Source organism: Calidris pugnax, unplaced genomic scaffold (genome assembly GCF_001431845.1).
Source record: "Calidris pugnax isolate Ruff unplaced genomic scaffold, ASM143184v1 scaffold86, whole genome shotgun sequence".
In the NCBI taxonomy this organism is placed as follows: Eukaryota; Metazoa; Chordata; class Aves; order Charadriiformes; family Scolopacidae; genus Calidris; species Calidris pugnax.
This window is the reverse complement of record NW_015090843.1, coordinates 316508-332007: the sequence shown is the minus strand read 5'-3', so window position 1 is coordinate 332007 and position 15500 is coordinate 316508. Positions and strand designations below refer to the sequence as shown.

Below are 15500 nucleotides of genomic sequence, written 5' to 3'. Positions count from 1 at the left end.
GGGACTCTCTGCTCCGCATCCCCGGGACCCCATACCCCGCATCCTGGAGACCCCCTGTCCCTCATCTCGGAAATTCCTGCCCCTCATCTCCGGGGACCCCCCGCCTCCTCCTTCCTCCTCCGGCCGCGTCCCGTTGGGGAGCGGCGGGAAGCGGGGGGGGCCGTTTCCATGGAGACGGGGCCGCAGCCGGCGGAGTGAAACTTTCCAGCCCCGGCTGCGCTGAGGGGGGAGCGGGCGGGTCCCGGACCGGGGTGTGTGTCGGGGGGGTACGGGCGGCTCCCGGGGCACCTCGCTGAGGAACCGGGAAAGTTTTTGAGCCTCCCACTCCCCTCCTCCTCGGCGGCGGCTGCCTGGCGGCCGTTCCCCCCTCCACCTCCCCGTTCTCCACCTCGGCGGCGCCCCGCTGCTATGGCACCCGCCCGTCGCCGCGGGGCGAGCAGGGGGAGGCCGCCTCCGGCTGGGCGTGAGGCGGTGGCGGCGGCGGGGGGGCTCGCAGCCCCCGGTCGGCGGGCGTCGTCCTCCTCCTCCTTCTTCTTCTCCTCCTCCTCCTCCTCTGGCCGGCAGTGACCGCCCCGGCCCCGCTCCCTGCCGCCTCGCCATGCCTTCCCCCTGCCCGCCTCTCGCTGAGGACGGGCGAGGGCAACCGCCGCCGCCGCCCTCTCACTCCTCCCTCAGCCAGCCGCCTCCTCTTCCTCCTCCTCGCCGGAGAAGCCCCATGTCCTGCGCGGGCCGAGGGGACGCCCCGCAGCTCGGCGCGCCCTGAGGGCGGCGGAGGACACCCCGCACCTCCCCACAGGTAAGCGGCGGCGGGGTGGGTGTGGGGGGTGTGTGTGTGTGGGGGGGTGTCTCCCCTTCGCACCCCCAAACTTCAGCCCGCCCGGGTTGGGGGTGTATGTGTGTGTGTGGAGAGGGGTCGGTGGGTTTTATTTCTCCCCGCACGCAGGGAAGGGGCTTTGCGGGGCAGCGGCTGCAGCGGCTCCACACCCTCTTTTGTCTCGGCGCTCGGGTCCCGAGTCCTTGGGGTGCTGCCATGGGGAGCACGGCCATGGCCCCCGACTTCCCCCCTCACCCCCCCCGTCAAGTTTTACCTCTATTTTCCCAGAAGTTAGGTTTTTTTTTTCCTTAACCTTTGTTTGAGGAGTGTGTGTGTGTGGGGGAAATGGTGGTGTGCGGGTTGTCTGGAAGGATGGGAGGCAGCTGGAAGGATGGTGGGGGGGCTGCCCTATTCCCTCCCTGCCTCATTCCCTGGCGTGCGAAGGGAATTCCCCGCTGGAGAAAGCGCCGGGATTGCGGGCGGGGTGGACTTTGAGACCCGAGTACCGCAAACACGGTGGATGGAGATCCTCCCGGCATCTCACGGGCATCCCCCCCCCGCTGTCGGTGTGGGTCCCAGGGGTGGGCAGCGCTGGGGTTTGCCGTGGCTGGACCCGCTTGACACTTAATGACTTAATTGTCATTAACCTGTGGGCTCTCCGGTGCGGCGGGTGTGAGAAATAAAACGGGCTTGGTGGTGTAAAGCCAAAAGTATTGAGGAAAAAGTCTTCCTTTAGCGTAGCATCCTGTGGAACGCCAACTACAACACACCCCGTGGCTGTGGAGTGCTTCCCAATGCTTTTAGGACGTGGGGATTGTATCTTTTAATAAAATTCCATCAGCAAGGGGTTTGTCTCCTCTGCCTTATCCTGCTTCTAAATCAATACATTAAGCAGCTGATATTTTTCTATAAGTAGATGGTGCTTCCCACTTCCTCGGTTTCCATCACATAGATTGGAAGTATGCAGATAGAAGGAATCAGTGCATTTTTTTTTTTCTTCCCTTTAGTTGTTTCTGCTCCCCTTTGTAAAAACTGGGGGAAAGAAGCCCATTTAAATCTCAGATTCCATTTAAACTGAAAATTATATTTCTTTTGAACGTAACTTGAATTATTTGATATTGAAGCCAAAGGGTCTTTCAAGTTTGGAACGTTTTAATGTACTTCTCGTGTTGCCAATAAGTGTACTTCTAGCAAAATACTTGTTAGAAGAGAATTGGTAGACAATTTTTAGTAATTTGAAGCATGACTTACAATCGGTTTCTTGTCTTGCGCACAGAAAAACACCCTCATGGAAAAAGAACCGTGGTAGTTAAATAGTAATTTGGAAAACAAAATCATATACAATTTATATTTTGTTGGCATAGAAACATATTTTATTTATCGCTCGTTTGTTGGATTGCAACAATGATCCAAATGAAAGTTGGAAAAGGAGTACTGGTGCAAGAGTTCAGCACACTGGCATTTATTTTATTCTCTGTATAGAAAAGGTTTTGCCCAATGGCTGGAATTGGAACAGAGCTTCATTTATTATTTTTTTTTTAATGGAGGCTCTGTAATCAGATTATAAAAGGTGGGCTGTCTGAATGTAATCCTGTGAAGTATGGAGTGAGCAAGCCCTTTTCTGACTAAATGCTGGAATATATGCTTCTGCCCCTAATGACCACCCCTGGTGCCAGTTCCTTGGGTGTAGCAATAGGTCCTGGTAATGGCATTGACACCATTCATGGCTTAAGGACACTGCTGGACCTTTCCCTGGACCAAGCCTTCTTTCAACATCTTCTGTTTCCTTGAAGGCTGGGCATGTGACACAAAAGACCTGTGCCATGCACGGGGGGGTCACATCAGCCACATCTCAGGGGGTCATGTCTTCTTGATTGACTCATACCTCTCTGGGGGTGGAAGGGAAAAAGGGAAAGTGCAAATTGGTGAAGGAGTACAGTACGTGCATGGAACAGCAGGAGGAGACTGCTGCTGCTTGTGCCTTGTTCAATATATTTTTAGGAGCCAAAAGTCTGAACTACTGAAAATCAGTGAAAACTCCCACTACAATTACTGAAACCAGACAAAGTTATGATATAAAAAATATGGAACTTAAAGGTTGCTGTCATGAATAGTTTCCTATTTTTATTTTTACAGAAGAATGCTGTCAGTCATGTCTATGATGGTGGTAGAGAATTTAGTGGAAATAAGAGGAACTTGATAACCTGCTTAGTGGTGATGCCTCCATCTGATTTGGTGCTGTTATGCTTTGCAAGCAGATCAATTACTTTTAGTCTGTGTGTTTGATCTCATGATACTGCAGCAAAGGGGAAAACATGAGTAATTTTTGAGCGTGCAAAATTAGAGATTAAAAGTAGGGTTATTTTGTGAAAAGATAGGTGTTTTGTGCCAGTTTAGAGACCCAAACGTGTTTCAGACCTCAGTGTGAGGCTGGAAAACGGGGTCCAAGGAGAACATGAACGCTTTAGAAAGGCAGCTGATGCCCAGGTGGAATATCCTATTGGATAATGTTTGTACTACATTTAAGAGGACACGAATCTGTTCTCCGAAACCTTGTCATTAAGATTTTTAATGCTGCCATATGATGGGTGTGGGAAGACACCCCAAATATGACCATAATGTCAGGATTTAGGGAGGTCCGTTCTCGATGGCCGTTGGCCAGCAGAATCTTTGTATCACTTCCCGTGCTGCTAACTGGTGACTGCCTTTGAGTTACTCAAAGGTACTAATCAATAGTTTAAGAATTAGAAATCTTCTTAGAGAAGTTTGATACATATTTTAAAACAGAACTGTGTACACTCTCCTCGCCCACTAGAAAGAAAACTTTCAGACAGTGCTTGAGTTAGTGCTTTATTTTTAGTTAGTACTTCAATTTTTAAAATAAAAATATTGTGAGGGAAAGTTTCTGTTTTTTTTCCTTACTGGGTAACACAACCCACACAATCTCTGGGTAATGAGGTTCTTAAGTGTACCAATGATTGCATGGAAAGGTGAAATTCACATCAGTGAATTAAAGTACTGAGCAGATGTTTTGCACAGCTGTTATTGCACCCATTAGTTTTACTAGCTCCTGGGAATCCACCTCTTGTGGAGTTAGTGAGAATAAATGCTGTTCTAAACATCTATTTTGGGACCTTAGTCTAACTGTACAGCAAGAAGTCATTATTCCACCATTAACCACTTCCACAGAACACAATTCAGTACCAGCTGTATGTGTGTAACTACTTTTTATAGAGATGAATCTTGCCAAGAGCAGCTCAAGTGGACCCGATGACTGAAGTTAATACTGAAATACTCAGATTATACTGGTTTCTTAGTATAAATGAAATTCCATTCTCCTTCCTGACCTCTATTACTGGATCAGTGATTTTAAACTTCATGATTTTACCGGATTTTTCTTAAAAATCAAGTTTATCTCTTTTGCACAGCTAGCCAAATGAGATGGGTACCCTGTAATACACAGCTACTTGAAATCTCTTATCTGCAGCAGTAGCAGAACATCTCTGTATCGCTGAGTTCTTACTTTGGTCTTTTGGTGACAGAAATATTACAAAGAGCACTTGGTGGTTTTTTTGAAAATAATTCAATGACCGGAAGACCTGAGAAGATTATTTCTCCTCTGTTCTTCTGTGTTTTGTGTTGAGGAAAGTTATTGTTCTCTTTTTCTCCATGTTCCAATACCTTAAAGTGTGGCAGGGAGGTTCAGGGCTACCTAACCAAAACTGGGTGTCTGAGGAACATCCTCAGTGAGACATAGTGGTGTAGCAGAGATTTTTCAGGAAAAAAGACTTGTGGAAAACGTGGCCATGAACTACCTTTTTGTGTATAAAGTCTCTTCAGAGTCTTGTGGGGGTTGTAAGACAGTTGTCACTTCACCCTCTTGTGTCCATTTATATCAACATCTTGTTATTATCTATATCCCACTGGAATTTTAGTCAGTTGTTCCTTTTGTTGGAAGTGTGACCATTTTCCTCCAGTTAAAATAAGCAAAAACAAAGGACATGTTTTTCTACATGGATTTTTAATTCTGTCCCACTGAGCTAAATGGTGAAACTCCTACTGAATCAGAGAAACTAAAATTTTGTGGCTTCAATGAAATAAGCTTTAGATACATGCAATAACCAAACAGATTTTAAAGATTACAAGAGATGTAAAAATGAAGTATAGGTTACTTTTCATAGAAACTGGTTTGAAGATGAAGAACTAGAGGGGAGGAGGAAAAATCTCTTTTTATGAGTGTGTTGTTTTTCTTTGCTCTTTCGCAAAGGCAGTTGGACCGAGCATCTCAGTGCGATGCTTTTAAAATCCATCAATAAAAAGTGCTAAAACTTGAGAGTGCTAAAATTTCAGCCTGTTGAAACCGCATACTTCTGTATTTCACTCCGGCTGTAAAATGGGAAGGACATTTTCAATGAAGCCTTGGTGCAGTTGGGTGCTAATAACCCATGAATTCTGGCAGTTGGTCAGTGACACTTCATTCTTCAACTCGGAGTAGTAGAGGTTTGTGCTTTGCCCGTGACCTGTGCTGGGATCTGTAGTGTTAGCTCAGAGAGTGGATATGAAATCAAAACAAACTTTTGAGAGCTTTCCAGTGGCAATCACACAACTTTCTCCTGATGTAGAGGGGGAATTCTAGCAGTAATTTTTTGTCAATTTAAACCACTGTCAAAGTGGATTAATTAGGATGCAGTTAAAAAGCTTCATTCACTATATTGAATTTGGTGTGATAGTGGTATCTGCTGATCTGTAATCAGTTGCCTATTGTTGAAGAACAAGTTTGTATCTAATCAATTTTATCACTTACATTTTGCTATTTATTAAATGAAAAAGTGCCATTGCTTGTCCACCCATCTAGTCACTTGTGTAAAATTGCAGCTCAAAGCACTGGAGTTTTCCCTCTTTGTGTAATTCAAAGTAATAAAGGCACATCACAGATCAAAATACAGAGGAAATACACAGAAAGGTATCTTGTAATTAAAAACAAAATGCAGGTACTCAATTTCTGTTTGCCATTACTGAAAAGCTTCTACTTAGGATTTGTTTGGATTCAGTGTGTGAGAAGCTACAGATAAATGAATGGCTCTCGGGGTTGTTGGGCTTCCTGTGTACTGGAAACTCACCACCAAGAATTCTGTTGGATTGGCAGCACTTGCAGGCAGGATTGTCATGGGAGTGTGTTCTAGCCTAGTGACCAACTTGATCCCATCACCTATATTTTTAGATCTGTTCCTCTTTCAGCACAGAAAGTCTCTATTTCTCTTGCTCAAATATGAAATTTGCCATAGATTGGCATTGTCATGAGATATAAATTTAAGGTATTCCTTCATAAAGAGGGATGAGAGTGGCACCGTGTCGTGAGGCAACGTTTTGCTGCACCAAACAAGTTTCCTAAGGAAGTGTTTCTTGGAAAAAGCAAGGTGTCCGTTACTTAGAATTGTGTAGGTTGGAAGGGACCTTTAAGATCATGGAGTCCAACCATCAACCTAACTCTGATAAAAACCGTCACTAACCCATGTCTCTAAGCACTATGTCAACCCTGCAGGGATAGTGCCTCAACCACTGCCCTGGGCAGCCCACTCCAATGCTTGACAACACCTTCAGTGCCAAAATTGTTCCTAATCTCCAATCTGAACCTCCCCAGGCGCAATATGAGGCTATTTCCTCTTGTGCCATTACCTGTTCCTTGGGAGAAGAGACTGAACCACCCTGGCTACACCCTCCTTTCAGGGAGTTGTAAAGAGTGTGATGATATTTGGGACAGGGGGAGAGGGCAGGGAAGGGGAGCCTGGCATCGTGTTGAGGCCCCAGAGGAGCCTTGAGCAAAGGGTCGGGCTGAGGCCCGAGACCAATCTTGGGCGCTGCTCAAGTGCCCCTGAGGTGATGCTAGAGCCGCACGTCGGGTGTGGGTACTGCCCCCAGCACTGCTGTTGGGGGGGATGTGCCTTGGATGAGGGCGAGAGTGATGATGACCACAGTATCAACGAAAAACACAGTCTAATTTATTAAGAGAGTAAATAGTATATAAGTATATAAGCATATAAGAGAATAAATAGTAAATAGTCCCGGGATCTTCCACTCTCCACCGGTGCCAAGACTTGACATTGTGTGAGAGAGAAAGTCCCAGGTCTTGCCTACAACTTTATCTCCTCGACAACCTCTTTTTGTAGGCTTGAATAGCCTTGGCCATCAAGGGTGCGGTTCCTGCAAGAGAGCAAACAAAAGAAAAGAGAAATGGACCCCAATCCCCTGCCCTGAAAGCAGGAGGCAGAGAGGAGGGGAGCAGAGAGCGATTCCAAGCTGCAGCCCTGGCCAAGCAGAGGCCCGGCAGGCGTAGGCCTTTGAGCAGCCTTTGGCTGCGTCTCCTTGGGGAGAGGAGAGAGGCCACCAACATCCCCCCTGCTGCCGAGCCGGGAGAAGCAGCTGGTTGGAGCGTTGGTGAAGGAGCAGGTGAGGGAGAGGACGTTGTGCGGTTTGTACTTACTCTTCCCTGTTGGTTTCTTGGGCTCAGGGAACGAGGAGTTGAAGGTGGTCCTGCCCAAGAATGGGACAGGACAGCCCCTGCGGGTGCTGGGCCCATCGCCGCCCCCCTTCTCGCTGCCATCAGGGTGGCTTTTGGGAGCTGTGCCCAGGACTGGTGGTGTTCTGCAAGAGAGAGGGGACAGCCATTTCAGGAAAGGACTCGCTGGGGTTGGATGCAATCCTTCAGGTACAAGCCACATTTGTTAAGAGCAGCATGGCTGAGACCCCATGGAACCAGAAGAGCCCAGGGTCTCCAGGCTTCCCAGCAAGACAGAGGCTATTCCAGGTAGAGGTTTCCCTGGGAAAGGACCTCCCGGGGACACAGTGTGCGTTGCTGTGAGGAAGGATGTGGAGCTTGAGGGGGGTGCTGGGAGGAGTCCAGAGGAGAAGAGGCCCTGAACAGCAAGCACTCCTTGAGAAACACTTACATGGTCTTCTGTGGCAGAAGAGCTCCTCCAGTCCCTGCCGTCTCTGGTCTCCTTCCTGCGTCCCGGGGGGCCGTAGGCAGAGACTCCAGAAAGATGGTTTTGGCCACTTGACCTGTAGGAGGCCAAAGGGAAACATTGCTTGGATGCAGGCAGTGCCCAAGAGGAGGGGAAGGAGAAAGGCACCATGGGTGCCATAGCTCTGGTGGGTCATCAGGCACCAGTCTCGTCAAGAGGTCAAGTCCCTGCAGAAGGCTCCATTTCCCACTATTTCCAGTGCTTGAGGTAAGGTACTTACCACCAACGTTGTTGTTGAGGTCAGGGACGCTTTGCTGGGCAGGCGTCAGCGTCTTTGGGGCTCTTTGGACAGATCTGGAGCCTGCAAAGACCGGCGTCTTTGAATACAGCCGGCGGCCTCCGAAGCCCTCTACTGGTGAGGCCAGTGCTGTAAAGTGGAAGACTTGGAGTAAGAAGGGAACGGAGCAAAGAAGAGCCCAGCCTGAGGAATGGCAGAGGAGACAGAACTGCGAGTCCCCCAGAAGCAACATCAAGGGCCAGGGCTTCTCTAAGAGAGCCCCAAGCAGGTTGAGGAAGGGCAAGGCCACAGCCTGAGCCTCCAGAAGGGTCAGCAAAGGATGTTCCTCGTTTCTGGGAGAGCATGTTGTAGAGAAGCCGCCACCTCGCTGAAAGCTGGGCTGTGGGCACCGGGAGGCGGGACACCGGACCCCACAGAAAGGTGGGAACCCAGCCCTGATCCAGTCCCTCCTGCGAAGGGTGGCTACATCCCATTGCAGACCAGTTGGCCAGCCCACCATACCTGTGATGTTCTGGGAGGCGATGATGTCCTCAACAGTGGGAAGAGGGCTGCAGCTGGCCTGGATGGGTGGCAGGGGGCTGTCTGGGAGCTGGATGTCACCATCTAAAAGGATCTGGAAGGAGAGGATGTGCATGGAGGTCCCATACCCGTAACATGGATAGGAGGCACCTTTTCAGCATCGTAAAAGGCTGCTAAGATTAGCAAAGACTTTGTGAAGAGGCAAGTGTTTCAAGAGTGGAGCAAAAAGATTCATCAGTCAAGGTTTTACAGAGCCAGCAGCTCCAAGGGGAACGCTAAGAAGCCGCAGAGGGCAGAGGAGCGAGAGCAGCAGATCCCACCCGACTTGCAGACCCTTCCAAACCTTACCCTCTTTGGTTGAGGAGCCTCTGGTGGCTCCTGCGCTGCCCTTTTCTCACTCGTGCGCCTGGGGCTGGGGCTTTGGTGACTTGCGCAGGAGCTGTTGGGGCTGGGGTGGCACAGCAAGCAGGGGCTGTGCCATTGGTCTTCCTCCCCAGCCGACAGAGAGGGATGGTCGACTTTCTTCTTTTTCTGGGGCTGGTCGTAGGTGAGGTGGTCCTCAAAGGACAGGGTGGGTGGTACAAATAGCTCCTGCCCTTCCTCCTCCTCAGAAATGGAAGAAAAGCCCCCTGATTGCGCGTCCACTTCAGGGAATTTGCGCTTCCTCTCTGCTGATTTTGGGCTCCCAGAAGTCCCCTTCTCTGTAATGGTCCACAAAGAGCCACTCTCAGAGGTCTGCAGGCGCAGCGTGAGCTTTTCCACTTTCCGTCCTTCAGAGTCCCGATGTTCTGGCTTTCTCCCATCTGTGATCACTCTGAAGGGATAAACCCCCAAAATCATTAGATTAAAACACGGGCAGCAAGCCGCTTGCATCTCTTGCTTTATTGAAGGCACTTGTGTGGCCTTGAAAGGCCTTTTAAAGCTGTTCATTGCTTCCTCAAAGTGCACATTCTTGACAGTCGGTGCCTACATTCACCCCAAAGTGTGTCCACCGGCAGCCCAAGGCTCTGTGGCCAGCAGAGGCAGGAATTTGTGCCAACCAAGGCACAAACCCCATGCGGGGTTAGCACCCTTGTATGGTTCTTTGATTCCCAGAGCCTTGGCTTTTATGACCTCTGTCAGAGAGGTTTCTCATCCCCACGGCAAGAACCGCCCAGAGCTTCTCCATGAGGATCACCAAGCAGGTTCCCTCACCTCAGTGCCTCTCGGTACAGAGACTCCAGCTCCCGCCAGGCAGCCCGGAGATTGGCCTCCAACTCCCGTTTCCGTGAACGGGTCGCGGTCTTGGTCTCCTTGAGGAGAGAGGCCAGACATCAGCTCATCTTAGCAAGACGGGCGGCATCCCCACCTCTGCTCAACTTCCCCCAGGGGGAATGAAGTTAAACCCCTGCCTGTCCCCGCCGGGGAGAAATAAATACCCTGGAGGTATTTAAGAAACGTGTAGACGTGGCTCTTCAGGGCATGCTCTAGTGCCCAATATTATAGGTTTGTGGTGGGGTGTAGTATGTGGGGTTGTGGGTGTGGGGTTTAGTTGGTGGGTGGTGGTTTTTGGTTTGTTCTTTTTGTGGTGGTTGTGTGGGGTTTTTTGGGGTTTTTTGGGTTTTTGGGTTTGTTTTTTTTTTGTGGTTGGACTCGATGATCTCGGAGGTCCCTTCCAGCCACTAAGATTCTGTGATTCTGTGAAACTCCCTTGATGTAATGGCAGAGCTACCCCAGCTAATAAATTCTGGTGTTGGTGGCCGTTGTAGGGTTTCCTACAGCTCTGTCAATCCCAGATGAGTTCACTCTGCCTTAGAGAAACTTCAGTTCTTTGCAGCAAAAACCCAAGTTCGTATTTACCATGCCCGCGGGTAAGGCAGTGAAGGCAGAGGAAGTCACTAATAATCTTTAGGATTATTAGTTGGCTAATCTGTTGCCGATTCCCGTAGGGTGAGGAATGGCTCTGACTCTCCAATCCCAGGGTGAAGCTTCTGCTGGAGCTGAGGACGAGCGAGCGTCCTCCGAGGCTTCACAGTGACCCGCTCCTTGGCGCTGCCTTTTATCTCTAGAACCACATCACAATGGTGCCTGTGAGACGGGGCTGGAGCAGGTGGCCGAGGGAACAGGCCTTGAAGATCATCGAGTCCAACCATCAACCTCTGATAAAAATCATCACTAATACCCCTTCCAGAGTAAAAATGTGTCCTTATATCAAATCTGAATACTAAGACCTAACAGCATGCTGGTGTTTCTTTTTTAAAGCATTCCCATCTTTTTGAGTCTGGAAAATGAAGAGAGTAATTCTCATCTCCCTCAGATGCATTTTAAATAATTTGGTTTTGTTGCGTATCGAAGTACGATGCTCTGCAAAATGATGTTAAATACTTTGTACAGAAGATATACTGTAATCAAAGCAGTTCATACAGGTGTATGCAATGAACGGGAGCTATGGAGCATCATTTGCTTAGAAACGACATTTTGAAGTACTTCCAAGTGAGGTGAAGTGTTATTAGTCTCAATGTTTTTCCATCTCAGCCCAAACAATCTTACTACAATGATCCTAGTACACGTGGATGTGAAATACAAGATATTAAAATTCATATTTTGAGGACATTGTCTGCTGTGATTACATTAAGAGAAATCTAACATCAGTTTGCTATCACAGTAGTAACTTTGGCATTATGGAAACTGGAATTTGGAACGTTATGTTTGGATACACAAAATATGTGGAATTGGTGGAACGTACTGGGACACCGTATTCCCAAATGGATTACAAGAGATTTACCAAACAAACATGAATTTGCACACAAAATAAATCTCTAGGTGGTTCCTTAGTCACAATTATTGGCCTGGTAATAATAGCCTGGTGCAAAAATGGCTACCTAATGTTAATAAACATCCAGAGGCCTAACAGACCCTTCTTGGGCAGTAATGGCTTGGCTATTAAGACAGTTTATAGACTTTAGAGCAGGAGAATCACTTTGCATTAATTCAGTGCCGAAGTGCCTTCCCCAAACCCTTCTTGTGACCCCTACAAAGTATTTGCTTTGCTCTTTGCCAGGAAGAAATTTCTTTTCAAATTACTTTGCAGACGCCTATTCTGAATTTATTGCTATTCTCTTTCTAATCCAATTTTATTCTCCTAAGACACGGCCTCATTAACTGGTGCCCATGGTGGAATGTCTTCAAGGTCCTACATACGTTGCCAGAACATAGTTCAGTAGCCTATATTATATTAGAAAGACACAAATCCCTGTTTACCAATCCAAGCTCACAAACATTATGCGTAGCAATGAAATTGCTACACACAGAAGCATTTACTTGTTAAGGACAGTCAAGGTTGGGTTTTGCAAAACTCCAGTTTGTAATTTTTCGTTGTCCTATTGGCTGTAGAGTTGAAAAGGTCATGGAAAATAGGTTATAGCTGAGACTGGGCTTCTTTTTTATTTTAGTTCTTCATGTTGTAAGTTTTTTCATTGTTAGATTTTTATCTTTTTTTGCTGTGGAATTTGGAGCTTATTCCTAGATGGCATTGCATACATTATCTAATTCCTGTAAAAGAGGTAAAATTATCACAAAGTCTGAATTAGAGGATGAGAGGCTGGGCCCAGGTGAACTAGTATAGCTTTCTGTTAATCTTTTCTAGTTAATTTTACCAATGTATTCTTGTGCTGCCTTCATAGCGTACAAACGCATTATTATTGTGCTTTGTGACCTGACTTCGTACCATGTGAAGTTCATTGTTTTTCCTACTTTCTCCAAAGAATTTTGAGAACACTTAATCTTTGCTTTTATGACCTTTTTTTGTCAGTGTGCATGTTACTGGGTGTTTACCCTGTGTTAGGGAAGGCAAAGTCCAGAGGGAGAAGCTGGAGCTGAAAATGGTCTGTGTGACACTTAGCTTCTGCAGTCCTTCCTTCCAGAGTTTAGACCTGGTCTCAGGGAAAGCTCTTTGTCTCCTGTACAGAATATTCTAATTGTTGCTTGACACAGTTTCACTCTGAATAAGGCTTGTCATCCATGGTTTCCAGGTAATTTTCAGCCCAAAATATTGAGTGCTTTGGAAATAGGCCTAACCCATTGCTTAAAACTCCTTGGGAAGCCAATATCAGCATCACCCTCAGGTTAAATATGCTTTTGTTAAACCTTGTGGCAGAAGAGATGGACTTCAGAATTCAGTTCCAAGCTTTCTTTTCTAATCTGGCTATTCTCGCTTTACAATTGAAGAAGCATCACCTGGGGAAAATGGGGAGAAAAAAGAAAAAAGTAGATAAGGAAGGTCCAATAGACAAGCTATAAACTCAGATGGGGAGAGAAAGAGGCTGGATAAACCAGTCTGAACAGATGAAGAAGCATCACCTGGGGAAAATGGGGAGGAAAAAGAAAAAAGTAGATAAGGTCCAATAGAACAAGCTATAAACTTATATGGGGAGAGAGAGAGGCTGGATAAACCAGTCTGAACAGCGATGGCCCTTGGAGAGGGTGCTGATGTTATGGAAATTTGGTTTGGAAGATTTCTCTGGTGAGTCATTTGCTCTGGAATTAGTTGAGGATGTTGTCCTTCAACAGTGAGGCTGTGTCTGGGAATACCCGTATTCCCAAGAGCTGAAACTCTTCCCGTACTCGGGGACTTGGGGCTTCTTAGGTTAGACCTGGTGCTTGGAGGTCTGGGGAGTGTTTGTTGTGTGAATTCTTCTGGTGCTTTATATTAATAATCTTCTTGTTGTTTTGTGCCTAACTGCCTGCATTTGATTCAGTTGCACACATTCAGTAGCTCCGTGCAGTACAGAAAACTCACAGAACGTGGCACAGTTTATTATACTTCCATAAAAAAATTGTAGACAAGCACAGGTCCCTCCTTGACAGCTGCAGGACTGGGAATATAATGATATTACGGAGGCAGAATATGGATAGAGAGGAAGATAGGTCATTAGTATAGCAGCAATCACAGACATTGATTATTCTATGGGGGCAAGACTATATTTTTGCAAATAACGTCCTAGACAAATAGTAGGAATATTCTTACCTGAATAACTGGAAGTATGATAAGTGGATCTCATTCGTGACTAGAGGTACATGTGGCATTAATATCGTAGCACTGTTCCCTTCTTGTCTTTCAGTAAATCCACGAGGATGAGACCAGGTCTTGGCATTTGTCATGGTTAGCAATTTAGAAGAGAAAAAAACATGGCATGGGTAACAGCAGTGGCAGCAGAGACTTTGACATACAGCATTTAAAGGGCCCTAGAAAAGGGGCCTGATCTGCTTTTGTGCCTACTATTCCCCAGAAATTTGTGGCTTTTGAACTTTGCAAACACTCAACTTAAAAGCATCCCTAGCAACAACTTGCATTGCACTGAAAGATTGCCCTTGGAGTGGTCATGTGCATACTTGTGCTGCTTTTTGTCTGCTTTTTGGCCATACTTCTGCCTTTTAGCCTGTGATGTTCTCGGTGATGTGCTGTGGGTGGTGTACCTGGGGGTACGTTCCAGCCAAGCTCCAGCCCCACATGTGCTCGTTCTCAAGACGGAAGGTAGACAGAGGAGGAAAGGTTGTTTGTGAAGGTTGTTGAGATGAGCACTAAGTTCAGGTTTTCAAGATTTTTCTTCAAGAACTTGAAGCATTTCGTTTTCAAAAGCTGAGATTTTGAGTATGTAACCCACATGGACCTTGAAGTTAAGGTGCTGGGCAGGTTTCTACAGTTCCTGTGCCTAAAATCCCATCTTGACAGGAAATTATCTTCTCTGATGGAATCATCAATGAGGTAAATGTGACAGAAAATGTCTACAAATCCTACTTTATACATTTCTCACTGGTTTAGATGCAGTGAGGTCTTCCTGAAGAAAAAAAAAAATAAAATTGAGATTTGGTCAAAACAATAGAAATGGTTTGAAAAGCATCTAAAATCGCTTTCACACACATTACATGTAAAACCATGTGGCTGCGATTAAACAAGCTCATTGTGTGCAAAAGCTGGAGGATGACTGTTGCTGAGTAGAACTTGCTTTACACAGATTTTTTTCAGAAGAACTATCTGTCATAGCGATCAAACTGTAAAAACAGAAAATATGAGCCACAGCAGAGATCTGAAAAACAGCCAGAGAAACCGTCCTGGATTCCATCAAAACCCAAAAGATTATACGACTTCATGTCATGGCTTTAGGAGAATGATAAAATTGAAGCTGATGAATGGCTTGTGTTAATCATTTTGTGTTTGGCTTGTGTTTTAGTTTTCAGGATACTTTATTGTCAAACTTTTTTATTGCTCATTCTCAGCATGGCTTTTGTTTGTTTTTACTGAGACACTCTGCGTATTTATAGCGCAGCGACTCTCTCCATTCTGCCTGGATAGTTCATGAAGAGGGAGCATGCAAAAGCATGGCTGTGTAGCCAAGCTAGTATTGCATTATTGGAATGTTTATCTGACTCTACTATGGCTCTTCTGGCAGATCTGACAGTAATTTCTGTTTTTCTCAAGCAAATACATATATATGTATACGTAAAAAATCTTGAGAGGAGAGTGGGAAGTTCATGGAACTGTTTCCCCTCTTTTCGTAAAAAAAAAAATAAAAAAAATCAGGTGGTGGATTTGCCTCATATGGAGACTTGTAGGTCCTCGTTTTTTTGTGTGTTTTCCCCTTTTCGTAAAAAAAAAAAAAAATAATCAGGTGGTGGATTTGCCTCATATGGAGAGTTGTAGGTTCCTAGTTTTTGCTTCAAAGAATAGCAGTAGAAGGACCTTAATGCTTAAGCCACCCTTGTGTTGTATAGAGCCAGACAAGGTACCAGAGTGTGATACAACGTGTAAGAATCTCATGGACATGATGTTATGTGAAAGGTTTGATAAGAGCTGTTCCTCTCTGAAGTACTCCTTTAAATCCTTCAGGTGCACCTGCAATGCTCTCACCTCTCTTTATTTATATTGTAG

The 15500-nt window shown here is 46.4% G+C and overlaps 1 protein-coding gene across 1 annotated transcript in view; it reads left to right on the top strand.

The window, feature by feature from the left end:
- The first annotated feature begins 265 nt into the window (after positions 1-265).
- Positions 266-15500, top strand: part of TMEM200A (transmembrane protein 200A) — an 89770-nt gene continuing 74535 nt past the window's right edge. Inside the window, exon 1 of the mRNA XM_014942608.1 lies at positions 266-796. The gene's annotated coding sequence lies outside the window, so the exon portion shown is untranslated. The remainder of the gene's footprint in view (positions 797-15500) is intronic.